General features: G+C 37.9%; 1 non-coding gene across 1 annotated transcript; it reads right to left on the reverse strand.

Annotated features, from left to right (window-relative positions):
* Positions 1–2,207: 2,207 nt before the first annotated feature.
* LOC141663350 (small nucleolar RNA R71) lies at positions 2,208–2,314 on the reverse strand. The gene has a single exon (XR_012551427.1). It is a non-coding gene; the product is annotated as a small nucleolar RNA R71 (small nucleolar RNA).
* Between the last annotated feature and the right edge of the window lie 7,647 nt (positions 2,315–9,961).

Below are 9,961 nucleotides of genomic sequence, written 5' to 3' on the forward strand. Positions count from 1 at the left end.
AGTTAATTCATCCTTAGCAATCTTACACTCAATTCTCAATTTCTCAAATTCAATAAACTGAGATTCTATCACATTATTCCTCTCACTTAAAAATAGATTGTTTTCTTTTATTTTAGCATTTTCCTTAGTGAGGGACTTAAGTGTAACACGCAAATGATATAATTCTGTAGATATGTCATTAATCCCATCATTGATAAGTGGATTTTATATCCACTTGGAATGCTTTATTATAAGCTTAAATTGGTGTTTTGGACTCAAGTTGTTGGTATTTTGATGTGTTTTTGTGTTATTGCATTTCAGGTATCAGTTATATGAAAAAAAGAGCTTTTAAAGGAAATATGATAAAAAGTGATCAGAATTGGAAGCCAAGGCCATTTTTAAGTTGTAGAGAATCTCAATAGCTTCACGTGGGCAGTTGAATCGCCTAATTCCGACAAGTAGAATCAAGTCATGGTCAAAACAAGATTCATCAGAAATTTTTTCAGACAGGAGCTGAGCGCCCGCCCAGGAGAGTTGAGCGGCCGCCCAGGAGAGCTAAGCGCCCGCCCAGAGAGCTGAGCGGCCGCCCAAGGCGCGGCTGGTCGCTGATTTCGCTGAAAAAGCCTTTTTTGAGTGGAATTTGATGATTTTAAGGGTCCAGGTCCACTAGGCGCGTATATATACTTAAAAAAGGATTTTCATCATCCGGGAAGATTGGGATACCAAGGAGAAGACCTAAAAGCACAGAACAACTCCGAAAAAGAAGATATTGTTTTCAACTTGTGATTCTTTGAATTAGTTGTAACTTTGGATGCTCGTTTTCGTTCTTGTTGAACTTAGATCTCGTTTATTCGTACTTTGATTATTATTCAGTTTATTAAGACCTTGTTTATACCATGCTTTCATTGGAACCCATGGTGACAATGAGTTCAATTATGGGCTAATCATTGTCATGAGGTTCTAGCGGATTTACTTATGGATTTCAATAGTTAATTTGTTTTGATATCTTGGTGTGTGGTGATTGATTGATATCCTAGTATTGGTTGTGCTTATTCATCTTATGTGTGTAGCTAACATATAAGATAGCGTGTTAATCTCTATTGAAGCGACGGTGAATATAGAGGTTTAGAACTTGCCATGCTAGCATAGGTTCATGTATGTGTATGCATGATTCGTAGGTAACTCTAACCGTTTTACTTGCCCTATGTAATCAAGATAGATAACCTGTGCTTAAACCGTTATGTTATCAAATTCTATAAACATATAGGGTCTCAATATAATTGGTGCCTATTCAGCTTCTATCTCTTTTGTGGATGTCTGGTAGAATGGTACTCGTGCAACGAAAGTTGGCGTTTATCAGTTTCGTGTTATCTGATTAGTGTCATCGCCATCACATGCTAAGGTTAAGAACAATAAGGCTATTGAATGAAGTATTTAATGAAGTTAGAATCCCATCTTTGTTATATATATTAATTCAATCTCAATTTTCTTAGTTAATGTTATTTAGTATAATCTCTTAGTTTAATAAAAACCCAATTTGTTATTTGTCTTAGCATTGAGCGATAACCATACATTGTTGCATAGGTGCATAAATTGAACTTAACCTAAACCAGTCTCTGTGGGAATGAATCTGATTTATATCTTATACTACTTGTGAATGCGTATACTTGCGTGAATATTAGCGCGTGTTTTCGCCCTAACAAGTTCTTGGCGCCGCTGCCGGGGACTCGGTGTTAATTTTTAGTTTATGTGCTTGTCATTAGTGGTCGTTAAAGTTCAGTGACTCAGATTCTTTTACTTTCACGGTTTATTTGTTTGTGTTTCAGGTACTCATTACTATGGGAGATCCAGCAGCACGAAAGAAAGCCTTGATGGATTTTTCTCAAGCCAAGATCAATGACATTCAATCTAGCATTATCCGGCCAGCTGTCACAGCTAATACCTTTGAGATCAAGCCTGACATAATTCAATGGGTGCAGAATTCAATCCAGTTTGGGGGTTCTTCAACGGAAGATCCCAATACGCACATTAGGGATTTCCTTGAGATCTGCGACATCTTCAAGTTCAACGGTGTTTCTGAAGATGCTGTGAAGCTGAGACTGTTCCCATTCTCTCTAAGGGACAAGGCTAAGAGCTGGTTACACTCTCTACCAGCTGGTTCGATTACGACTTGGGAAGATCTTGCTCAGAAGTTTCTTACTAAATTCTTCCCTATGGCGAAGACAGCTGCAATCAGGAATGCTCTTACTCAATTTGCGCAGCAATCAGGAGAATCTTTATATGAAGCTTGGGAGTGCTACAAGGAGATGCTTAGGAAGTGTTCTCATCATGGAATGCCTGATTGGATGATCATCAATTGTTTTTACAATGGGTTGGGAGCACAGTCCAGACCCATGCTCGATGCAGCAGCAGGTGGGGCATTATGGGCGAAGAGCTATAAAAAAGCTTATGATCTAATTGAACTGATGGCTGCTAATGAATATCAGTATCCAACCCAGAAATTTCCATAGGGCAAGGTAGCGGGAGTTCTGGAAGTGGATACAACTACGGCTATCACTGCTCAACTGAAGGCGTTGTCTATGAAGATCGATTCTCTGGCTAACTATGATGTTAAGCAGATAATCAGTGTTTGTGAGCTGTGTGCGGGTCCGCATACGACAGAGCAATGTGATATATCTAGTGACTCAGCTCAGTTTGTGAGCAACTTTCAGAGATCACAGCAGCCAGTTCCTGACACTTATTATCCTGACAACCAGAATCATCCTAACTTCAGCTGGAGAAACAATCAGAATGTGATGCAACAGCCGTTCCAGCAGTTTGGAAATAAGCTATTCAACCCTCCTGGTTTTCAACAACAATTTGCACCAAGACAACAACTCCAACTTCAACAACAAACTCATGATGCGGGTCTATCTTTGAATGAAAAATCTGAATTGGAGGAGTTGAGGCTTATGTGCAAAAACTAGGCTCTTATATGCCAAAGCCAGGTTGTTTCTATCAAGACTCTGGAGAACCAAATAGGGCAAATTGCTAATGCCTTATTGAATCGCCCACCAGGAACGCTTTCTAGTAATACAGAAATAAATCCAGGCAAGAGGGAAGTTGAAGAATAGGTGAATGCCATCACCTTAAGGTCTGGAAAGGTCGCAAGCCCCCAAGTTCAGCAAGACGAAGAGCCTGAAAAATCTCATGTTTCAGAAAATGCAGTTGTGGCTGAAGAAGAAGTGCAAAAGGAAGCAGAGGTGGAACCAAGGAAGACTACTGTGGAACACACTCCTCCTGAGGGTAACACAGGAGAGAAACACATCTATCCTCCACCTCCTTTTCCTAAGAGGCTGCAGAAGAAAAAGCTGGATAAGCAATTTGCTAAGTTTCTGGAGGTGTTCAAGAAACTTCATATCAACATACCTTTCGCTGAAGCTCTTGAATAGATGCCTAGCTATGTGAGGTTTATGAAAGGTATTCTCTCTCGGAAAGTGAAGCTCGATGACTTAGAGACCTTTGCTCTAACGGAGGAATGCAGTGTTGTGCTGCAACAGAAGTTGCCTCCGAAGCTTAAAGATCCTGGAAGCTTCATTATTCCTTGCACCATCGGAAACTTGTCGTTTGACAAGTGTTTATGTGATTTAGGAGCTAGCATCAATCTGATGCCCTTATCTATCTTCAAAAAGCTTGGTCTGCCTGATCTGAAACCAACTACATGTCATTGCAACTAGCTGACCGTTCCATCACTTATCCATGAGGTATAGTGGAGGATGTCTTGGTCAAGGTGGATAAACTCTTCTTCCCTGCTGACTTTGTAATTCTTGATTTCAAGGAAGATAAGAAGATTCACATTATCTTAGGGAGACCATTCTTAGCTACAGGCCGAACTATGATCGATGTGCAAAAAGGAGAGCTTTCGCTGAAGGTTTACGATCAAAAAGTCACTTTTAATGTGTTCAAGGAAATAAAGTTACCAACAACTAAAGAGGAGTGATTTAAAGTAGAGCAAATTCAGGTTTTGAATGCACCTCCGTGGAAGAGGAAGTTGGATTTGCCATTCGATTCTTTTGGGTTAGTCGAGCTGAAAATTTCTCAGGAGCGTTTTGAACCATTTATTCAAGAAGCTCCCATACTTGAGCTCAACTGAAATCCAGATCACTTGAGTTATTCATTCTTAGGTGCACCCCCTAACAAGGGGTTTGGATATACTTTTGACGATGTAGAGAGTGGCTGGACGGATCTTCCAGTTCCTACAGAGGATTCTTCTCATGAGCCACAAGTAGTTGATAGGACTGGTATTGGTGATGCACAGTATAGAAGATTGACTAGGCGTATGGAGGCCATGCGTGTCATCCACCGATATTTTGCTGATGATTTGACACACGCTTTCGGTACTGTTGTCCGAGACACTAGTGGCGAGGTTGATTGTCCACCTGATCCTCCACCCGAAGAGGGTGATCTTTCCGATGACTAGGTATGCCTGAAATCCTTATTATTACCTTCAATGAGGACATTGAAAATTTAAGTTTGGGGGTGATAATGTAAGGATTAGTAGTGTGTGTGTCCATATAGATTCATATAGATTCATATTGCATGTGTAGTTGTAGTTCATTCATATTTTTGCATGATTGTTCATTTAAGACATATTTGTTTATTTTTATGTGATTTCATATAGTTGCATTTGCATGCATATTTAGCATGATCCCTTAAGATGAACTATGATATTTGATAAGTTGATGTTGATTTTAGTGTGGTGATGACGAATAGAGGGATGTTTAAGTCCTAATGAATTGATTTGTATGCCAGAAACAAATATTTTCACAAAGTCTTATAGGGTTTCTTTTGATCTGGATCATGATCATACTTGTTTGTTGTTGAGATTTAATCACTTGGTTATATTTAGAATTTGTGATATTCTCGTAATGACGTAAAAACACTGATTTTTTTATCTGGAAAAAAACTTGGATTTCATTGCTAGTTGTTGTAAGGCTAGGCGTCAAATGGCTAGTAGCCAGCTCATATTTTTATGAGTAGTCTAGGGTTGAATGAGATGGAGCGAAACGCACTCATTCAGAAATTGTTGAAAAAAAAAGAAAAAAGAGAAAAAAAAAAGAAGAAAAAAAGTATGTGTTTATGCATAATTGATCAAGAGTGAGCTCTTTAATACTTGAGTTATTAAGTTCTAGGGGACTTTGTGCCTAGTGACCTAAGGCTTTTATAGTTCGGGATCCGCTAACATAACGCTCGCTACATTGGTATTATTACATAAGTCTTTTGGGACCTCATTCATTGCACGGTCAAATAAGCATCTTTTCTATGTGTTCAATAATAGTGTGAATCCTTGTATAACTCTAGTAGAAAGGAGGTGTTGTGAGTCATAATGCGTTTATTGTCTATTCTGTTTATAAACTTTTGATTGTTTCGATAATAGATAAGTTATGGTTATTGATCTAGTATCGAGAGCATATCTGTTAAGCATCCACACGCGCACATTTTTGGTTTATGAGTTGGTTTGTGGGATTTATTCGAACTCTGTTTTAAGTCATTGCATTCTTAGAGGCATTGACTTATTCATTTGGTTATGGTTATTCCGAGGGGATCGATTGCATTATCATTTAGTTGCATTCACATAGTTACATTCATGCATTAGGTTTGTTTTGTAGTTTTGAGTCTGTTTATGCTTGAGGACAAACATCGATTCAAGTTTGGGGGTGTGATAAGTGGATTTTATATCCACTTGGAACGCTTTATTACAAGCTTAAATTGGTGTTTTGGACTCAAGTTGTTGGTATTTTGATGTGTTTTTATGTTATTGCATTTCAGGTATCAGTTATATGAAGAAAAGAGTTTTTAAAAGAAATATGATAAAAAGTGATCAGAATTGGAATCCAAGGCCATTTTCAAGTTGTAGAGAATCTCAATAGCTTCGCGTGGGCAGTTGAATCGCCTAATTCTGACGAGTAGAACTCAAGTTATGGCCAAAACAAGATTCATCAGAAATTTTTCCAGACAGGAGCTGAGCGCCCGCCCAGGAGAGTTGAGCGGCCGCCCAGGAGAGCTGAGCGCCCGCCCGGAGAGCTGAGCGGCCGCCCAAGGTGCGGCTGGTCGCTGATTTCGCTAAAAAGGCCTTTTTTGAGTGGAATTTGACGATTTTAAGGGTCCAGGTCCACTAGGGGCGTATATATACTTAAAAAAAGGGTTTTCATCATCTGGGAAGATTGGGATACCAAGGAGAAGACCTAGAAGCACAGAACAACTCCGAAAAAGAAGATCTTATTTTCAACTTATGATTCTTTGAATTAGTTGTAACTTTGGATGCTCGTTTTCGTTCTTGTTGAACCTAGATCTCGTTTATTCGTACTTTGATTATTATTCAGTTTATTAAGACCTTGTTTATACCATGCTTTCATTGGAACCCATGGTGACGATGAGTTCAATTATGGGCTAATCGTTGTCATGGGGTTCTAGTGGATTTACTTATGGATTTCAATAGTTAATTTATTTTGATATCTTGGTGTGTGGTCATTGATTAATATCCTAGTATTGATTGTGCTTATTCGTCTTATGTGCGTAGCTAACATATAAGATAGCGTGTTAATCTCTATTGAAGCGACAGTGAATATAGAGGTTTAGAACTTGCCATGCTAGCATAGGTTCATGTATGTGTATGCATGATTCGTAGGTAACTCTAACCGTTTTACTTGCCCTATGTAATCAAGATAGATAACCTGTGCTTAAACCGTTATGTTGTCAAATTCTATAAACATATAGGGTCTCAATGTAATTGGTGTATATTCAGCTTCTATCTCTTTTGTGGATTTTTGGTAGAATGGTACTCGTGCAATGAAAGTTGGCGTTTATTAGTTTTGTGTTATCTGATTAGTGGCATCACCATCACATGCTAAGGTTAAGAATAGTAAGGCTATTGAATGAAGTATTTAATGAAGTTAGAATCCCATGTTTGTCATATATATTAACTCAATCTCAATTCTCTTAGTTAATGTTATTTAGTATAATCTCTTAGTTTAATAAAAACCTAATTTGTTATTTGTCTTAGCATTGAGCGATAACCATACATTGTTACATAGGTGCATAAATTAAACTTAACCTAAACCAGTCTCTGTGGGAACGAATCTGATTTATATCTTATACTACTTGCGAACGCGTATACTTGCGTGAATATTAGCGCGTGTTTTCGCCCTAATAATCATTACACTCAGCTTTAGATAAATGTGCTAGGTTAGTGGTGATTACCTGATTACTTGAAGAACTTGTTTCTGTTTTATCAGACTTGGCCATTAGGGCTAGATTGACATAGCTGACATCTTCATCTTCATCCAAACCATCAGCTGCCCGGTCATTTTCTTGTGTAATGAAAGCCCTTTCCTTTTGCTTGAGCAACTCAAAATACTTCTGTTTATAATCAACAGGCTCAAACTTCTTTTTACTGGAATCTGAATTTCTACACTCACTGGCAAAATGCCCTGCCAAGCCACATTTGAAACACTTGAATTTTGATTTATCCACCATGTTTCTATTTGGCTTGGATGCTCCAAAGTTTTTTTGAACTTGAGCTTGGCAAATCTTCTGGAAAGAAATGCTAAATGTTCATCAATATCATCCATGTCATCTTGGCTCAAATTTTCTTCATTTTCAGCTACCAGCCCTTTACCCATGTTTTCACAGACCCTTGAAGTAGACTCAACAGCTTCTACCTTCACCTCCTTCTCCTTTTCCAAATTAGCAACCAGTGCTATGGACCCTCCTTTCTTCCTTTCTTTCTCCATCCTCTCATCTAGCTCTATTTCAAGCTTATAAGTTTTCAGGATGCCATACAGTCTCTACAAGGTAAACTCCTTGTAATCCTGAGAATTTCTCAGTGAGACTGTCATTGGTTTCCACTCCTTTGGAAGAGATCTAAGGAACTTGAGATTGGAGTCTTTTGTCTGATAGACTCTTCCATGCAACTTCAGAGCATTTAGTAGTTTTTGAAATCTACTAAAAATGTCAGTGAGAGACTCACTATCTTCACAATGAAAGTGCTCATATTACTGAATTAGCAGCGCCATCTTATTCTCCCTTACTTACTCAGTACCATCACAGATAATCTGAATTGTGTCCCAAACCTCCTTGGCTGTTTTGCAGTTAATGATGTTATCAAACATACACCATCAACTCCATTGAATAATATATTCATGGCCTTCTTGTCTTTCCTGACTTGCTCAATATCAGGATCTAACCATTCATGCCTAGGCTTGGGAACAGATGGTTCATTGCCTGTTGCAGTCTCATTGGTACATGAGGACCTCTCTCAATGCAATCCACATAGGCCTCATCTTGAGAAAGAATATGTAGGTGCATCTTCACCTTCTAGTGGTGATAATTGTCTTTGTCCAGAAATGGAATCTTTACTCCAACATCCTTCTTGTTCATCTTGTTGTTTTGTTGTGATCTTTAAACTCTTTGTACTTCAAGAGCTTGCTCTGATACCAATTGTCATTCCCTAACAATACAAAAAGAATTACAGAAGGGGGTTGAATGTAATTCTAGCTTCTTTTTGAGATTTTTAAAACTGTTCTAACTCAATAATATATAAGTGTTTGATTTGCAAAGTGCGGAATGAAAGAATTACATATACCAAAACACAAGTAATAAAAATACAGGTCTTTAAAACTTTCTGGTGGATTTGAATGTATCCACTGGAGATATATATATATATATATATATATATATATATATATATATATATCGAGAGAACCCTGTGAAGCTTGAATAGCTCACAGCTGCAGTTACAAATATGAACTACACTTGCAGAGAAATGCTACAGGATACAGCTTACAAATATTTCTCTGAGAATGTGTTTTCTTAGTCTATTTGTTAGTTGTTCTACTTGCTACACTTGGTTTATATATCACCAAGTTTACATGATAATAAGACAAGATAATAAAATAAAACCTATCAAGTCTAACTCCATGTTACTTCACTACTCTATTCCAACATCTTTGAATATCTTCATAATAGCATGGAAATGGAAATGCTTCTTTGTTCTCAAAATCCTGCTAAACAGGCTGCCACATTCCTTTTACAAACACTCGACGCATGTGACTGTGTTGTCATTATCAACAGATATTTGAATTGATCATCCGTCGGGTACATGCTTGTTATCCTTCGGGTAGCCTTGTCGATCATCCATCGGGTAGCTTTGTTGATCATCCGCCGGGTAGCCATTTATCACTTGACTCCATTTCATTTGTGCAGAATTACAAGACGTCTTATATTTACATTTAATCAACCTATTCTGCATATCTATTAGCATTCTACATGATTCATAAGCGACTACAGAATCTATACAAAGTTGTTTGCAGAAATATGCTACAGTACTTATTGTTACATAAGCTACTCACCTTATGGATATCAGTTAGTCATCCGTCGGGACTATATTGAATCATCCGTCAAGACTATATTGAATCATCCGTCGGGTGCTACAAAATTCACTAAGTTAAATCTACTAAGGTGTTTTATTTTGCTTATCATCAAGTACACAACATATTCCTAACACCACTCCCGGTGGATATTGCTCATCCGTCGAGTAGATATATAGCTCATCCGTCGAGTAGATATATAGCTCATCCGTTGAATAGATATTGCTCATCCGTCGAGTAGATATTGCTCATCCATCAAGTAGATATTGCTTATCTACCGGTACTCTCTGGAGTTCTCGAATGACTTCTCTATAACATTAAATCTGTGACTTGTAGAGATCTTGACTTAGAATATTTTTCTCCAAACAGATTTATTCAACTCCAAGCTTCTTCAAAATTCTTCTGAGGCATGATCTTCTTGATCTTCTTCCAGATAGAATCCTTAGGCTTGATACTGTTTTAGGAAAAAAGACTCCAGTCTGCTCCTTTACATTTTTACAGACTTTAAGTGTTACAAGTACAAAATACAAATTAAGATAATAATACAACTTACTTAGGGTTGACCCCAAGCTTAA

The sequence above is a fragment of the Apium graveolens genome, chromosome 5, assembly GCF_009905375.1.
Source record: "Apium graveolens cultivar Ventura chromosome 5, ASM990537v1, whole genome shotgun sequence".
Taxonomy (NCBI): domain Eukaryota; kingdom Viridiplantae; phylum Streptophyta; class Magnoliopsida; order Apiales; family Apiaceae; genus Apium; species Apium graveolens.